General features: G+C 34.3%; 1 protein-coding gene across 15 annotated transcripts in view; it reads right to left on the bottom strand.

Moving 5' to 3' along the window:
• LOC105834238 (cysteine-rich motor neuron 1 protein) overlaps positions 1-12,180 on the bottom strand; it is a 412,714-nt gene that overhangs the window by 159,346 nt on the left and 241,188 nt on the right. The gene's annotated exons all lie outside the window — the stretch shown is intronic.

Raw genomic sequence — 12,180 nt, 5'->3', positions numbered from 1 at the left:
ATATAAATTATAAATAAAATAATAGTTTTATTATTGAAATCAAATTGTTTAAGAAACAAAAATTTAGTTTTATTTCAAAAATATATTTATACTTAAAAGTGAAGATATATATTATTATTTAAAAAGTCAAACAATTACATTTAATTCGTTTAGATACAAACATTAATTTAGTTAAGCTATTTTAATGCATAAAAAGATGAATCTTGAATTTTTTCTTCAATACTATCAATACTCTTCAATACTATTAAATTACGCGTCAATTTAATTTGTGATATTATATATTTCGGCTCCATATAAGAATTGTGTTTCAAGATCAATGGAATTGTGGTGCACAGTTTGCATGGACTGAAGATTGTATTTCACATAGAATTATTATTAAGCACCAAAATCCATGACAAATCGAGATAGGCTATCTTTATGCTCAACGTTCTCAACAGTCCTAATTTCATTTATTATTAATCTCTCATATAAGTTATCATTTATTATTAAAATATTATTAGATATATAGTAATGTCTAATAACTAAATCTGCTTTCTCGATAAGTCTCTCAATTTTGTCATAAAAATTAAAAATTGAAAACTTGGTCAACTAGCGGTCTGCCCTACTTTCGATTCCCACAGGATAAAATTTCTCTCTCAGTATCTCTCTCTCTCTCTCTCTCTCTCTCTCTCTCTCTCTCTCTCTCTCTCTCTCTCTCTCTCTCTCTCTCTCTCTCTCTCTCTCTCTCTCTCTCTCGTCCTCCGTCGAGAGCCGGCCGTTATCGACGTATCCTTGATTCATATTCGGATTGGATGAGCTGCGCATCCACCTATTAATAGACGTTTGTCTCACGCCTGAAGATTCTCGCTTGCCGGCGTACGAGCATGCCCGACGATAATACGCGATTACAGATGCACTCGTAACGAAGCGATTTACGGAACGGCGATAACGAGTTCGAGATCGGTTAACTGGACAGTTTTGCCATTAACTGGCTGGACGACGAGTCTGTCTGTCGTTTTGTTGCACAATCTGTTTCATTTTGCTTCGACGCTATTATGACCAGGTCTGAGCGATGATTAATGACGGGAAGTTTTTTTTCAATTTATTATGTAATTTTTTTGTTAGTCAAATATGTGGACGATGAAACATTCATCAGTCTGTTGATGTCGTGTTTACCGAACTCCATATCTATCTAATCCTATTAAAACGTCACTTTCACGATATATCTTTTGAAACAAGGAAAGACTAGCTTTAGATATCTTTTCCCTCGAGATTATTTTCGTAAGAATTTTAAGTAACTGTTACTCTCTGTATGTTAAAGAAATCGAAAAAAAGAAGTTGTTAATTCACCATGTTATCTCTCCACTATAAATATTTTAGATCCGGCTAAGTTGTCGGATTACTCCTGAGGCACCGATAACGAGAGATTATCGCTGATAAAACTCGGGGCGAGTAGCGCAATTAGCGGACGGCCTGGCCGAGAAGCTCGAGATTATTGCTACGTAATTTCATCGAGGAGGGGGAAGAGTTGGGAGAGATGTTGGGAAAGTCGAATTCAGATCGCAAATTGTTGAAAGTGGGCGACCTTCCGTGAAACGGGCCGAACTTTTCCAACCTCTCCCCGCCATCCATCCCCCGCCGCCCACGACTTCTCATTAGCTCGTAATTAACGGCGGTTTATTTTTGCGGTAAGACGCCGCTTCCCTGATTCCGGTCGGCTCAAAGTTTCCACCACGGCTGACTTCTAATTGCGACTGCAAAATTAGAACGGCCGAATCTTGCAGTCATGGTAATAATGTCCTTCAAACTATTGCAGTGCTCAAACGGGTCTAATTGACAAGTACAAACTTGTGTTTGATTGCGTTAATTACAATAAATATATAATATGTGAAAAACAATTCATAAATGTCATAACAGTAGAAGATTGCTACTATTGGCATAAGCCTAAAGCCGCACCCCTTTATTTTTTAAAAGCTAAAAATTATTATACTGTATTATCTAATAAAAATATATACTTTGTTGAGATAATTAAAAAAATAAATACTCATAATTCACATATTCACATAATTTTCTATATGAAAATGAACGAATAATAAATACAATAGAAACAAATTCTTCAAAAGTAAGAATAAAATTCATATGATTTTATTTTGCAAGTTGCATAATTTAAACAATAATCAGTATACTATTGATAATATTATTATAGATTATTTTTACGTGTTTCTAGTTTTCTGAAATTATTTTGTGTGTTTATATTTTTTCCTTGTCATATTTTTTTCATAATACAATATGAAACATAAAGTCGTCATAGAACGTAAATCGATGCACTTCTCTGTTACTGACAACAAATAGACGTATATGGTCTATTCCTTTCTTAACATAATTTTATTTTAAGTGTCTATTTCTGAAATAAATTGACTTTTATTTCTTAATCCTTAAATTGCTTTTATTTTTAAAATGTTCAATTATAACCTTTTCATTTTATAAAACCAACTTTGTTATTTAATATATAAAAATATATTTGTTTTTAGTTCAATTTACTTTATAGTAATGCCCCTCATTACGGAGCCATTCTGTTACAACCTACTATGCCACTTTCAAGATTTAAATTTTCAGTCGTTTATTTTTGATTATGTTACGAAATGGTTAATTATTACAAGATATGAAACAGTATTATAAGAACTGCTACATCATATGAATAGAAAACACTTTAATTCTAGTTTACACTTATGTTTCTAGAATTTTATTTTTAGCTTTTGTTTAAAAAATGTTTAAAAACCAGGTGCACCAGTATTGGTGACCTTTCTCTTCAGGTTACATTTATTTTAAGCTTCTTATTTTTAATTGTATTACTAGTTTTAATTGTGTGCGTAAAAACTTTTCAAATCTTTTAAATTATTCTCACTTTTCCTTTCACGCTAATAAAATATAAGAAAAAACTCGAGGAAAACGGTATTAGACATTTATTACCTATGCACGTGACGCGAATAATATTTCGCCTTGTAATATTTCGTCTTGGTGGCCTCGTCGCGCTGTCGCCCTGTCCACCATGATGTTAACACACAATGGCCGCAGACGTATTATGACATTTATCGCATGGCCAGCTGATCTAATCGCGTTTTACGTCCCGTATGGCTAATAACAGGCGCGCAGCAACTTTTCACATTGCGCGTCCCGTGCGATATGCGACTTCGCGCACGACAACTCGTTGTACGTCACAATACCCGCGATGTGCAGCGGACAGGAAAGACAGAGTTCTCTCTAAGAGATATGAAATTATATTCTCACAAGCATTTCTCTTTTTCAGTTTTACTTTTATATTCGAACATTCGGCAAAAACGGCTTTTTAATTCAATTTACCCATTTTGATCGTGCAACATATAAAAGGTAAAAAGTTTTTGCAGTATAACAAAGAACATAAAGAGAAAACAGTTGAAAAGATTAAGCAAAGCATTAAAATTCGATTTAAGAATAACTCTATAGATGTTTTTAATGAAAGGACAATATTCGTAATTTTAAAAATGTACCAAGACGTACTTTTCAAAAATTATATTCGTAACTACATTGACATCAGTGTTACTTACAATAATGCTTAACAGCCCGTACTACTTTTTTTCAATAATCAAATATATGCACTACTAGTCTTTTTGTCGTGGCCTTCCGCTAATACTTTGATTTAACTGGAGCACTCAGATTAACTCGTGCGATGTACTTCTTCCGATGAAAATTATCCTTTCGTCGATTTTATCCTCAGGATATATACATGGAGTCTGCATATACGAACATACCATATGGAAGGTATGGCGTAAGCCGGTCAGAAAAGTTTATTTCATGTAAACTTCCATCGTTGATTATAATTCGAAACGAAACACTATTTCTACCGATGTTACGTGCCGCTTTTATATTTCTACGTAATCTCTATTGTATAATGAGACAAATGTTATTTAAGAACAGAGAGAGAGAGAGAGAGAGAGAGAGAGAGAGAGAGAGAGAGAGAGAGAGAGAGAGAGAGAGATATCAAAATATTTATTGAGTACTCTAGATAAACATCCTTTTAAGCGCTAAGATGCGCATACAATTTGTAACATATATCTTATGGCGAATTCAGTTGAATGCACCAGTGCGTATTAGTGTGCACTGAGTGCGCCCTGGTTTATTGTTAGTGCAGTTTAATTTTTCTCATTCTAAATACAGCCAACAGAATACGAAACACTAAATGAGAGCGCACTGGTGCATCCAACCGAATTCGCCATTAGACTTCAGAACAATTAAACAAAATATAATAATAAAACATAAAAGAAAACTAAAGAAAAACTAAATAAAGTGTTAAACTAAAATACGCATAAGCGATAAAATGAGAAACTTGAGAAAATGCAACCACATGCATATAATATGCAAATGTATGATGCATCACGAAATTGAAAAGTAAAATACTATCGCAAAAAAGTTTTTAAAAAATTAAGTAAAATAATTATTTGTAAATTTTTATTTCAAAATATTAGGAAATATAAGAATTTAAATCATAAATTACATTTAGACGATCCCACGTGTAACAGGTGATCACATGAACATTAACCTCTGATTGATTAGCTCTTTAAATCCTTATCTCTCCAAAATTATTGCGTGAAATAAAAATTTGCAAATCATTTTACTAAGAAAAACGTTCTGTTTCATGAGTAAAAAATTTTAGTTAAAATGTAATCTAACAAAACTATTTAGTTATTATATTATAAACAAATATATTTTTATTTACATGTGTTTTCAGAAGTAATTAAATGTTTTTCTTATACATATAAAAATATTTATTTAAACTAAATATATACAAAATATTTATTTAAACTATAAATTTACGAATTTCGGAACATCCTGTATATTATAATCCTCGCCTGAGTTTATTTTATAAAAATATAGCTGTGACTATCAAGTAAAGCGGATTACGAGCGCAAGTGAAATTATCTCCGAGAAAATACGTAAACACAACTTCTCGCGAAGTTATGTGATTCAGTAACGATTATCTACCGTGTAATGTAATGTGACAAGGTGACCGCGCATATCGCTGTGAAATGCGAATCGTTTCGGAGAAAACGGATCGCTCCACGCAGCGCTGCCGCGAACTCTAATTCTGTAAATATTAACTCGTTAAAAGAAACAAAAGAATACCTAATCGGACAACGTGCTCGAGCTTCTCGAGAACGCTGCTCTCGGGAGGAAGCAAACGCGCAGCGATGCGGTGGCAGCTAATTGCGCGATTTCCACGAACAAATTTGAGCACGGATTACAGCGCGGTTCCGGTATAGCGGCGAGCGTCTTAATGGCGAGTGTTACGCCTGCGTGGCGTGGTAATGCAATCAAATCCGCAAAATAATCGTTAATTAAGACAAATCACCGCGCGTCAACTCTCGCGTGTTACGACGACGGTTTCGGCGCGCGGGCGGGCGGGCACGCGCGCGCAACGCGAGGAGAGTAATAATGATTAATGTCACGCCCGAAATGTCGATGCGCGGGAGATTAATGACCGATCGGGAGACGCAAGGAGACAAATTTAATTGGCGGCCGGTGGCGACTCCCTTCGAGAAGACGAAAGGCAACGCGCGCGTACGAGAAACGTGATGCAACGTGGCGGTGTGTCCCGGCGTTTATAATTGAAACTTACATCGATAATGATATCGTTCCGTAAGAAGGCTGCGACCTCGATATTAATTAATGTCAATTATCGTTTTTATCGATGTTACCCGACGGAGTAACGAAAGTTGAGTAATTTTTTTTCGACAGCTTGCAAAGTTAAGTATCGATCGCGTATCGGTATCCTTAATTGAAATGTCTGACTGCATACCGAATAAGGATGCAGGTATACTCCTCGTGTATATGCAGTGTCGAAGTAAAAAGAGAAAGTGCCAACGCTTCCCTGACCTGAAAAGGCCTTGGGGATTTATTTTTGGAAATTATGTCGGTTTATTATTGTGGCTGATCGATATTTTATAACGAAATCGAATCTACAGTTGTTGAAAGACTTAATATATATCCATCAAAAAAAAAAAAAAATTCTGCTCATAAGCGGAGAATTTTTCTCTAAACAAAAAATCTTACATGGAGTATATTCCTTCTTAAAACGTATTGCCTTTTATAAAAAAGTTGATGCGTCATCTATAATCAAAATTACCAATTCCTCTATAGAAAATTCTACTATAATAATTCGAACATCTTATATAAAATAAGAGGATATGCAAAATATTCACGATACACGTATTTGTTAAAAGACAAGGCACGTCTGAGCGCGTGAACAAATAATTTCATTATCTACCGAGAGATAGTCACGTTTCTCGTGAGCAAAATTGGAGGAATAAAAGAGGCTCGCTGAAAGGTCCAAGAGCACGAGTAACTAGAATTGCATAATTAATGTTATATATTAATGGTAACATTGTCAAAGATGAATTATGATTCGCAAAAATTACGCTCTGTTATTACGATTTATTTATTGTAGTTTAATTAAAGGTTGGGTTAATGTTTCACAGATGTGATGGGATTAATAATAAAAAATACTTATTTTAAAGTATTATTATAAATGCTATATAAATAAAATTATTGTTAGATATATAAGAAGAAATTGCTCTAGCATTAAGAGAAATTACAATCTTCAATCTAGTGTCTCATGATTAGACGATATTCCATAGATTTTAAAATATCTTCTTGAGACCATATGTAAGAGGAAAATCCTCTGAAATCAGGAAAAAATCGCTAAACAATAGATTTTTTTTAATGTTACATAAATGCATTATTGAAAGGAAAATATCATTTTTAGACATTTAAAGTTAGTTAAACTTTCCCGTTCCAATTGTGCTTAACTTCGATGACTCTCTTCTTACAATTAGTTAGAAAGTAGATTGCGCGTAGTAGTTGAAAAATCGTTAGATAATGACCTGGTTTATTCGCGATTGATCATTCGCGTTCCAGTGAATCACGATCCGATAATAAATTCGCGCGTCTCTCTTTACTTATCGGGTATGTCTTAATGAAGGCACAAAGTCCGTGACCGGGACCCGAGACTACGACCAAACTATTTTCCTGAACGCATATTTTCGTAATGCATTAAGTGGAATCCGCCGCCGTTCGCGGTATCCGCGAAATGAAGAAGAAGCGACTACGGAACGACCGCTACTACGTCAAAGTATAATCTCCGAAAAGTTGCACATGGAACACTTTAACATTTGAAAATATTGTTCGCGAAACTCTGCTGCCGTAAAACATCACCAACATGTGTGAAAATGCACCCCATTAGCTTTCAAGTCAATTTTGGATATTCTCATTTGGAGCCCCAAAGTCATCTCCAGAAAAATAACATTTTTCGACGACAAAGATTGATCATCATCAATTTGAGAGCATAATCTTGAGTCTTAATAGATTCAAATTTATTACACAATCCAGTAGAGTTGTGTTTAAATGTGTAAAGAGCACAAGATGCAATGTCTCTCACGATGTTTTCGTCGTTCAAATTTTCCGTCGAACAAGCGCAATTCGCGTCGCAACAATAATATCATTGTATCTCCGTTTACGCAAACGTCAACAATTTGCAACAACTTGCACGGCGCTCCGTAGAAAAATGGCAGGCAGCGCGTGTATAACGATTCTCCCATAATCGAACGTTACATGTCCCCGGGTTTAATAAAAAGGTAGGACCTTACTGAGGGATGGGGTCGACGTTACGCTTCCCTTTCTCGGGAAGCGCTCGTCTCTCATCATCCCGCGCACTCTGTCTCGCGTGTTTTCATAACGCAGTCGGGGAATCCATTTGCCGAGACTATGTCAAATGCCGGACGAGGCGCGGAGGGAAAGAATAATGTACATTTTGGTAAATATTTGCACGGCGGGGTTTTAGCGAGCAATCTCCTCGGCTATTCTTCGCTCTCTATCTCTCTATTTCTCTTCTCCGGGTGTGTGTGTGTGTGCGCGCGCGCTTACGTATGAGTTGGGACTGTACGTATTAGCCGCGCGCGGAATATTTATTAGTTGGCACGACGATAAGGTCGCGCATTCCATCGCGCTGAGCGGAGGTACATATCAGCATTCCAGGCACTCAAAAAGATAGCGCTTATCTCGCGGAGGAGAGAAGGGGGAGGGGAGCGAAGGTGTGACGCCGAGGAAAAAAATTAATAAAAAATGTAACAGAAATATATGCACATCGAAAAATCTCGATGTAGCCATAGAATGGAGCCCCCCGCCACACACACGCACGCACAGAGAGAGAGAGAGAGAGAGAGAGAGAGAGAGGTTGGGCGAGCGGATAACGTAATTGGATAATCATATTTTTCGCAGCAAACGCGAGACACCCACAAAACGTCTCGCTTAAATCGTTTCTGGGCCAACGGTGCCATAAAAATTGTCGGCCGCGCGCGATATAAATTCGCGAATAATATTCTTTCGAAAAGTGAAATATGTCTGAGTAAAAATTGGAACTCGTATCTGTCTAGTCATGACATAGAAAAGTCTTACACAGTATGTGTCTATTTTTTTTAGCTAGGTGTAGCAGAAATATAACGCTAACTTCTCCTAGTAGTAATACAAAATAAATTGTCTAATAGCCGAACAAAAAACTAATAGCTGCCCAGTCAGTGCCTGATTAGCAACTGAAACAAAACATTATTTTCTTCCGTTGTTTGTAATTGTTTATCTTCTCTATCATGTGTACTTCCTAATCTTTAGACAATATCTTTAACTCAAAATTTTGTATCAGAGATATCTTGTCACTCGATAATTCTTTTGTCACAATTTCTATTTTTTATGTTTTTTTCACGACATGAATGCCAATACTTTGTAATCTTATAAATTTTAATCATAATTTTATTATTAATTAAGCTTAAAAAAAATTTACTATCGTTACTACTATTGAAAAAAATTATTTACAAAATTGATAGAAACCTGACTTGAATCTGAGATTTTTTGTAATTGAGTTATTGCTCACCTTACGTATCAAGTCTTCATTAACTGATACAGATGTTTCGTATTATTTACATATGTTATATTATACCCAACATATGTATTATAAAATTTTTTTATTACATAATTTAATTCTTTAAAAGTTATGAGCAACCTTTTCTTTTAATTATAAAAAATTGTATTATCCTATATTTTTATTAATTTTTTAATTTTTTATTTAAAAAAACCTAAATTAAAAAAAATTTTAAATTTCTTTATTAAAATCAGAATTGACAAAGTTTATTTGTAAGTCACACATCAACTATTAGGCATATGTAATACTAGATCACTAAAAATTAAAAAAAATTTTTATACAACAAGATAATCACAAACTGAATTTGCTGCCAATTTATAATAAAATTGCTAATAATTAAATAGTATATATGTATATATAATTTTTTAATCATATAATTTAATTCTATAAGATTTATATATATTTTTTATATAGGTAGAGATTATGTATATTTTAGAAAAGCCAGCGCTATCTGTTACTATTTCTTTTTATAACTAGACAACAGTTGCATCACAAAAATTAATTATAAATAGTCAATAACTAATTAATGAGGTAAAAAACTCAATCTAATCAATGCTATCTAATTATTTGATTCATAAATTAGATCTAAAGATTCATTTTAATTTTGTTATTTTGTCCAAACAGTGTCTCTGTATTGTATCTTGGTTTCGCGTTGTTTTACCAGTAAATTCAAGTTTGGCTCTGCAATGAGAATTAATGGGACTAAAAAATTGGCCAAAGTGTCGAGATGTATGAAGATGACTACGGTAGGGAGGAAATAAAGTGTCGTGCGTTGAGGAGAAATTTACAATTGCGCAAATTAAAATTGTTGTAATTATTTGTTCATAACAAATTAAGCGTCGCTATCAAATAGCAATCAAATGAATTAAACCGTAAGAATTAAACGATCTTCCGAAAGTTGTCGAGTCGCATTTAACTCGTTTTAAAGTTACGCGCAAAACTTGAAAGAGCTCGACTGCGCGCGCGATATCGCGACCATCTCAGCGCGGTAAATTACGATCGAATATTTTACCATCCGATTGTTTATCCGCTCATTTACACATTAAGCACTTAATAAATTATATATATTTTCACGAAATTCTAAATGCTCTGTTTCATATTTCGTAAGAAAAATCGAAATGCATTTAGTATTGGACAATCAGAATTTAATTGTTATTTATCACATTTTGATAAATGTGATCACTCGAAACATTATGTAAACACATGCTTCAATTAGTTTGCTAATGAACGCAATAAATATTAATAATTGTATCGTGGCTCATTATTCAAGCTAATATGATTTCAATATAACGTAATGCGAGCTGAATTTATAGATTAAAAAAAACGGTTTATTAAAGCGGCTATTACTTCAAATGTATTTGTAAATACACACTGACAATGAAAAAAATGATATGAGTATGTCAGTAAAACGTGTATGATTAAGAAAGAGAAAAATACTGTAATACTGTATAGTTGTAATACTGTTTATTTGAAGTAACAAATACGATTATTTAATTTTTTAAATAATATGTACCATTGTCACAAATAAATCTTTTTTCTCATTATTATCTTTTTTATTTTATAATTTTATAATTTTATTGAAATAGCTTTGTTGGTTTCAGTGTAAAGTACTTATTATAATAGCAGTAAAATAATTTTTCTATTCAATATATGTTTTTATTTAGCTAACTAAATTTGTTAGTCGATTCCATTTTTGACATGATAGCTCTCACACCAATAAGGGCAAAATAGACTTCTGCTGAGAGAGCTGATTGGTCGAGGGTCGTCCCAGTACCGCTTTAACCGATGCTAGTATTTTACCGCACTCCGACTGGGACCCCAACCTGATCGTTCTAAAAAAGACTTCTTGTAGAAGTGTTCCCACGTCATGAACTATTTGCTCGAGTTCGGGGAAAGATCCTCTTATCTCTCAAGTGCGCATCTTACGTGTGAAAAAGTGACCGCCTCGCGGTGAGTGGTCGAGTTATTCGTTCGCACGCGTGGTGGATTGTGCGTTGCGATTAAGATTAATATTTGTTTCGAATAAAAAATTAAGTAAAAGAAACAACTCCAATACTTAAATAAATTTTTAGCTATTATTTTTTAAAGATATACTAGATTTTACTCGATAATATTTTATATAATCAAAGTATTATTTAAAAAATAGTTTTAAATAATAGCACTTTTTCGTTTAAATAATACGGTTTAATACAGCGAAACAAGACTTTTTTCAGTCAATAAAGATAATTATCTTATTATGTTATATAAATTACATTAATGTTTCATATAACATGTTTTAATAAAATAATTAAATCTAAACAAATGGGGGAAAAATATTTTTTTTAATCGTTCCCTGTGTATTATTAAAACTTAAAATTTTATAAAATATTTGATAAACTTCACTACAATACGATAATTATTACAAAATTTCTAACTCATACGTTTCTGAACAGTATGATACTGGTTGAGTCTGTCAGATTTTCAATTAATGACAACATAAGACTCTTTTTTTTCAGCATTATAGTTGCGCGCGCATTATTATTAATTGAAAACATTTTGTAAAGTTATCCTCCCGAGATATCTCTGCAACAGAATCCGCAAGAAGTTGTTTGTTCTACAAGTTATTACGATGTCGGAGAGTTTTGGTTATTCTACTCTCTCTACACGAGTAACCATTATACATATATATACACCCAGTTCGCATAAATCTGCCGCGCTGACAGCGTGGCGGCCGATGCGTACCATGGTCGAGATAATCGCGTTTGATGAGAGCTATTCTTACGCCGTACACCACCCGACATTATCGACTTCGAAAACAAGTTACCATTGTTCGCGTTTACATCAGAGAAAAGGAGGGAGGAAGGGAAGCCGTGTAGTTTGCGGCGTCGCGTAAAGTTCGCCAATAGCGCGTCGAAAATTTCGAAGACGTGGCTTCGCCGCTCGCGGCTCCCCTAAAATAGCTGATTAAATTAATGATGCGGAATATTCTGTTTCCCGCCGATGTCTAACAGACGAGAGCGGCTGTATACCGTTTTCGCCGCGCGGCGAAACTTCTTCTCCCTCGCGCGTCGACTACGAGCTCGGCTCGCGTACAGTTCCTCGCCAAGTCAAACAACAAATGTTGTTTCCGATACAGAGATTACATCTCTACAATATTATTTTCGAGGAAATATTTACTCCCGAGGAAATATTTGCTCTTTCCCTCTTTTGCAAATTTT

This window comes from Monomorium pharaonis, chromosome 3 (assembly GCF_013373865.1).
Source record: "Monomorium pharaonis isolate MP-MQ-018 chromosome 3, ASM1337386v2, whole genome shotgun sequence".
NCBI classification, from domain to species: domain Eukaryota; kingdom Metazoa; phylum Arthropoda; class Insecta; order Hymenoptera; family Formicidae; genus Monomorium; species Monomorium pharaonis.
The sequence above is the reverse complement of the archived record's forward strand: the minus strand, read 5'-3'. Positions and strand labels throughout refer to the sequence as shown.